The sequence below is a fragment of the Octodon degus genome, unplaced genomic scaffold (assembly GCF_000260255.1).
Source record: "Octodon degus isolate 3935 unplaced genomic scaffold, OctDeg1.0 scaffold00062, whole genome shotgun sequence".
Taxonomy (NCBI): Eukaryota; Metazoa; Chordata; class Mammalia; order Rodentia; family Octodontidae; genus Octodon; species Octodon degus.
Window position 1 is genome coordinate 9038014 of NW_004524638.1, and position 6950 is coordinate 9044963.

Consider the following 6950-nt stretch of genomic DNA (forward strand, 5'->3'; position numbering starts at 1 on the left):
CTTCCCATTGAACAATTTCTTTCCCTTTCACAGTATCTGTTGTACCGTTTAGAATTCCATTGCTCTTTCAGGTTCTCACACTAGTGGGACAATACGATGTGTGCACGTGTGGGTCTGATTTAGTTCACTTAGCAATGTCGTCTCTCACAGCATCCACTTAACTACTAAAGCCTCAAATTTATCTTTTTTATAGCTGAATAATAATCCATTGTATAAAAATACTGTTTCTTATCCATTCCTCAGTTGATGGGCATTTGGGTTGTTTCCAAGATTTAGCTATGACAAGTTGCACTGCTCTACACATAGGTGCACAAACATCACTGTGGCATGATTTCAGTTCTTGCGGAAAAATACCCAGGAGAGGAATAGCTGGCTTGAATGGGACCTGCAATCCTTGCTTTTTGCGGAATCTCCACACTGATTTCCATAATGGTTGTACCAATCTGCACTCCCATCAACAGTGGAAAAGAGTTCCTTGTATTCCACAGCCTCTCTAGCATTTGTTACTGATTGACTTCTTGATGACAGCCATTCCTTCTGGCATAAGATGGCATGTCAGTGTCGTTTTAATTTACCATCTCTGAATGACCAATGATGTTGAACATTTTTTCATATATTTATTTGTGATTTGTATCTCTTCATTTCAGATGCCTATTTTTGGATTGAGTCTCTGAATTTTGGATGTCTGATCTTTTTTTTTTTTTTAATTTTTTACATGTTCTAGATAGGAGCTCTTTGCCTGAGGGACAGTCTGCTATAATCGTCTCCCACTTTGTCGGTTTTCTTTTTACTGTGATATCTTGTGACATGCAGAAATTTTTCAAAAAGGTGAGGTCCCAATTGTTGATTCTTTCAAGTATTTCTCATGCAGTTTGATTTTTGTTGAACTCTTTACCTACCCCTATGTCCTTAAAGTTTCTACCTACTTTCTATTCCAGATTATTTAGTGTTTCAGTTTTAAATCCTCGATCCATTTTAACTAGTTTTGTGCATGGTGATAAGCATGAGTCTATTTTAAATCTTTTGTATGTGGAAATCCAGTATTTCCAGCACCACATATTAGCCACTTTGTTCCAATGAACGTGTTTGGCCCCTTTGTCAAAGATAAGGTGGCTGAGTGTGCTTGTAGTTGTCTACATCATCTAATCTGTTCCACTGACCCACAGGTCTTTTTCTTTTGCCAGTACCATGCTTTATTTTTTGGTGTAACTGGGGATTGAACTCAGGCCCTTGTGCTTGCCAGGGAAGCACTTATTCCACTGAGCCATCTTCCCGGCCCCCAACCATGCTGATTTTATCACAGTAGCTTTGTGGTGTAATTTCAAGTCAGGGATTGTGATGCCTCCCGCCTTTCCTGTTATCCAGGATTGGTTTTGCTTTTGTAGGACTCTTCTGGTTCCAGATGAATTTTAAGAATGTTTTCTCTAGATATGAGAAGTACACTAAGGGTATTTTAACTGGAATTCCATTGAGCCTGCATAACAATTTTGGGAATATGGCCATTTTCACAATGTTGGTTATTCCTATCCACAAGCAAGAAATATCTTTACATTTTCTGAAATCTTCAATGTCTTTTCTCAGAGTACTATAATTTTCACTGTATAACTTTTACTTCCTTTGTAAGAATGATTTCTAAGTATTTCATTTTGGGGGGGTGTTATTGTGAAAGGCATGTTTTCCATAATTTCTCTGTGCATTGTGTAGAAATGCTATTAATTTTTTTTTTTCGGAAGGACAGTTTCAACAAATAATACACTGCATATATTCTTCTTAGTGGTTAATTGCTGTACAAGATGCGGACTTGTGATCCCATTTACAAACACCATTAGAACAAATCATTCTATTCATTAAGAGAATGCAACTATATATCTATCCCAACCTCTTTGAATACACAGATACAAAATGGACATTCATCGGTATACCCCATTTTTCCTAAGTTCCGTTATTGAATATTATAGGTGTGTAAACTCAGCAAAATATTCTAAAAGAGTCCAGTAGCCCATAATAGCATTGGGTCTTATATTTAACTGGCAATGTCAGAAATTATTGACCTGAGTCCCCCACAGCTCAACCCAACAGCATGGCTTTATTTCTTATATTTCAACATCATACTTTTCTACTGGATGGTTAAGACCAAGGTAAAGCAGGACCTATGCAACAAGAGTTGTAGCTTTTTGGTCTGAGAAGGTCAGTGAAATGCCCTCAGGATTTGTCCTGAGATCCTGTACCTCAGATTGTAGAACCTTCATCAGTGAATGCTATTAATTTTTGAGTGTTGACTTTGTATCCTGCTATGTTACTCAATTTGGTTATTAAATCTACAAGTGTCTTAGTATTTTTGGAGACCCCCTAAATTTAAAGACCAAATTCAAAAACTGGCACTTGAAATAGTCACTTTTCAGCTGAATACATAGAAATGGCAATACATGAAAACAATGCTCAACATCACTGGTTATCCAAGACAGCAAATTAAAATGCTGAGATTCCATCTCACGCCAGAAAGAATGGCTATTATCAAGGACTAATCAATAACAAATGCTGGTGAGGCTGTGGGGGGAAAGGCACCCTTCTCCACTGATGGTGGGAGTATACACTGGTACAACCATTGTGGAAGTCAGTATGGAGAGTCCTTAAAAAGCTAGGAGAGATCACATTTGACCCAGTAATTCCCCTTGTTGGTATTTTCCCAAAAGAATTAAAAGCATCATACCAATAAATGTATATGCATGTTTATAGCAGCAGTTTGTAACAGCTCAATCTTGCAAACAGGTCAAATGCCCATCAACAAATGACTAGATATTTTTTAAAAAGATGTTTTTTAATGAAGTACTACTGAGGAGGAACTTCTGACATTTCTAGGCAAATGGATATTCCTTGAGACCATATGCTAAGTGAATTGGACAATGTGTAAATATTGCACCGTTTGTCTGGTGTGACAAACTGAAAGTGTAAATAAGGACAAAAAGGGTGGGAGAAGGTAGGGAGGGAAAAGTAAAAATTAAAAAAAAGAAAAAAGGGAAAGTGAAAACCAAGCTTTTGTAAATGAAGGGAAAGGGTTAAAGGGAGGGTAGAGAATTGGGAGAAAAGAGAATTCAATTATTTCACATACTGGTACAACTTCTCTATGAATATGATCATTATGCACCCTAAAATGTACCAATAAAAATTACTTTGGGGACAAAAAAAAAAAAAGACAAAGGCTGGCCAAATAGCTCATCAGATTAAAGTGCCTGCAAGCAGGCACAGGTGCCAGGGGTTTGATCCCTGAGCCTGCCGTGCCAGCCCCACAACCAGGGCACGCTGAGATGGCAATTGAGACTAGGCAAGGTGGCGTGTGCCTGTAATCCCAGTTCTTGGGAGACTGTAAACAGGCAGCTCACTATAAGTCTAATCTAATAGTGAGACCCCAAACACCCTGTAGACCCTTCCCTAAAACACACACACACACACACACACACACACACACACACACACACAGACAAAAACATGTTTTGACTGAATGCTGTAAAGCTAAAGACCCTCCCCAAGAAAAGAACTGAAGGCCGTGTCTGATCAACTCACAGGGGCACATGTATTCTAAACCCACTTGTTATCCTTTAGTGTTGAACAAATACGCATGTACATTAGCACAAAGGACCACACTCAAGCTACAAATAAGCAGAGGCAGAATGAACCCTAAGGTGCTAGGCAGTATAATCTCATGAGTAACTTAGATTTCCAAGTAATTATAGAGATGTGCCCCTATATATTAGCTAATATAGTTACCACCCAGCTTGGTCCCTAAAGAGGCCTAGAGGCCATAGCCCTCCAGCAGCAGCAGCACACCCAAGCCCAGACATCAGCTGCTAAATCCATTCTCCATGAAAAAGAATCAAAGGTCCTTGGAGAAATGGCTCTGTCTATGGCTACTTCCAGAAGCAAGATAAAAAACAATGGGGCACCAACATCACAGAACTCCCCATGCCCAAACCTAAACAATTCCCACAGCACATTAAACGGCAATCACTTTTTTTTAATGTATTTAGTACAGGGTCTACGGGGTCTCACTACACAGACTCATACTGATCCTCCTGTTTTCAGCCTCACAAGCGCTGGGATTATAGGTGCACACCACCATGCCCAGTCTCAATCACTGTCTCAGCACACCCAGGGGGCAGGCCTGGCACAGCAGGCCGGGGACATCTGCCTAAGCAGGCACTTAATCCACTGAGCTATCTGGCTGGCCCTCCACTCTGCATTTCAAAGCAAAAGACAAAAGTATAAGAGACACTAATATGCACAATTTACACAGGCAGAACTCAGGAGATAACACTTCACACCAACAGAGCATCACACGCCAACACTACGTGCCCCGTGGTAGGATACATCAAGAAGGACGTACCACCTCGCAGCATAAGCCTGAAGAAAGCTCAGGCAAGCCCACACTGAGGAACAGCCTGTGAGATTAACTTACCTGTACTCTTCAGTGTCAGGGACATGAAGACACTGAGATGTCGTCACATGGTAGGGAAGATTAGGAGGCATGAATAACTAAACATGATGCCATATCCTGGCCTAGGTCAAGGAACTAAAGGATGTTGGTGGAGAAACTGGTAAAAGCCCAATAATGTCCGAATTTAGTAAATAATACTGTGTCCATGTTAATTTCTGAATTTTGACAGAGGGGTCATTGTTTGTAGAAGGTGGTAACATTACTAAGACAGTCAGTTATAGGTATAAGGAATTAACTTTGATCTTCACAACTTACATATACAAAATTACTACAAAGTTAAAGTGATTTTAGAAAAGTACAGAAAAGTCACAGCACTGAAAAGGATAGCTGTAATTAAAACTAAAAAAGGAACATTTAGAAGATCGTATACATCTTCACAGCAAGTGATCAACACCACAGTTTATTTGTAAACAAGTTATATGTCAATAATCAAATTGACAACACTTTATACATTTCATTGTACAATGCTAATAACAGAAAACAATCCATTGTACTGTTACAGCTTTCAATATTTTTAAGTGTTTAATACAAACTATTTGAAATGCTGAACACAGAGAGGAAACATGAATGGCAGAGAAAGTAAAACAATATTCCCCCAAAAGAGGAACAAAAAAATCATCTGATTTCCTGTAAAGGAAATCAGTATTCCTTATGAAGCTGCCTTCTTTAGATAACCATCTGAGAGGTGTAATCATATCCCTACTCAATTCTATACTCTTACATACTTCTCTCTTCTTTTTTTCCTATTTCTAAATAATGCTTGCCATGGTTTAAGCTCTATTCGGGGAAAGAAAAGGAGAGGTGGCACAAAACCAAATGAAATTAGTTTGCACATTTGCAAAACAATGGGGCAGAAATTTTCCATGAATCTTCTTTGGCAAATAACAGTATCTATATTTTAATTTATGCTTTGTCGAACTGGTTTAACACTTGTAAGATTTAAGAGACGCATCTTCACACGAGTTAAAAGTACAAATGGAACAAAGACACTAAAAAGGAAAGCATGAACATCAGTATTTCACATTTTTCTGACAGCTCCAAAAACACAAATTCTTTCCTCCTCAAGAGAGAGAGAGAGGTCTTCAGTTGGGAATTGAGAAGCACAAGGAACCAGAACTGAAGTTCATGACCATTATTAGGTTCTATTTCTTCCTCTGTTATCTCTCCAAGGTAATATAGCAGCAAATCATTCTCATATCCTAAGCTTCAAGCCCACCAACAAAAGCGTTCATTGTCAACAATTACAAATGGTCAATTCTTTATTAGTATACATGTCATGACAATGGGCTTAGATGGTTAACACATGAATAAATAACAGTTAATTCAAAAGAAGCATAATAAAATGAGATCAAAGAGCCCTGATCAAAAGGAATACTTATAATTTTCAGCTGAGAAGTAAAAATTCTATACATACATAACACTAGGAATGTACAGTATTACTGGAAAAAGTGAGTGATTCACAGTCATAAGAAATTATTTTAATAGCAGTATGTACTTTTCCTTTTTGTAGTTATACATAACATACATATGGTTTCTACCTTATACAAAACAAAGTAGAAAACTAAATGTTATCACATTTATCCCAAACAGAAGTACTGACTATGCCCCAGTTAATCTGGTCCAAAATATTCAGTTCTACAGATAGGCCATGGTATTAAATGCAAGGTTATGATAACAGTTTTAAGAAAGGCATATATTTCCAGAAATTATGTTAAATACACAAATATCAATTCTATAAATAACAAAAACCATCACAAAAATGTTGTTATAACATTTCCAAATTCCTAATGTTTTAAGTGTTTTAGATATATGTTGTTTGAACAGTTAGTTTGGTTACAGTTTTCAACTAGCAAACCATTACCCTACAAGAGGACTAAACTAAACTACAGTGCTGCACCAAGTTCCCAAGGAAGGTGATCTGAGAAGTTTACAAAGCGAGTTCAATCACTCTAATTAACTTTTCAGATACTAAAAGAATCCATGACTCAAGAAACACTTTTAAATTGTTTACTTCCTCCAAAACTAGTAACATAAATTTAGATGGCTTAAGGATATGTCTTCAAAGTAGGTTTATCGCCGAAGTATTTACATCTGAAGACATGGCCTTAAGGCTTTTAACATGTAACTCAAATCTAAAATCACAACCACTGCTTTGAAAACGTTAGATTCAATTTGTAGCAACTTACTGATGAAGCCACAAAACAAAACAAACAAACAACTCAGAGTGAAAACATGCAGCAGCCTCAGCCGTGAGAGAAAAATAAATTCTATTTTTCCATAAAGACGGTATGAAAATATCAAGCCAGCATGACAACAGAGGTCCACAAATCAACACTGTTTAAAAATAGAATGTTTTCCAAGCTTGTCCCGTGAGATGTCGATGGATGGTCCTAGGCTAAGTTCAGACCTCTTAATGCCAGGTTCAGAGGTGCAGCGCTAGACTGACCTGCAGGCCCTC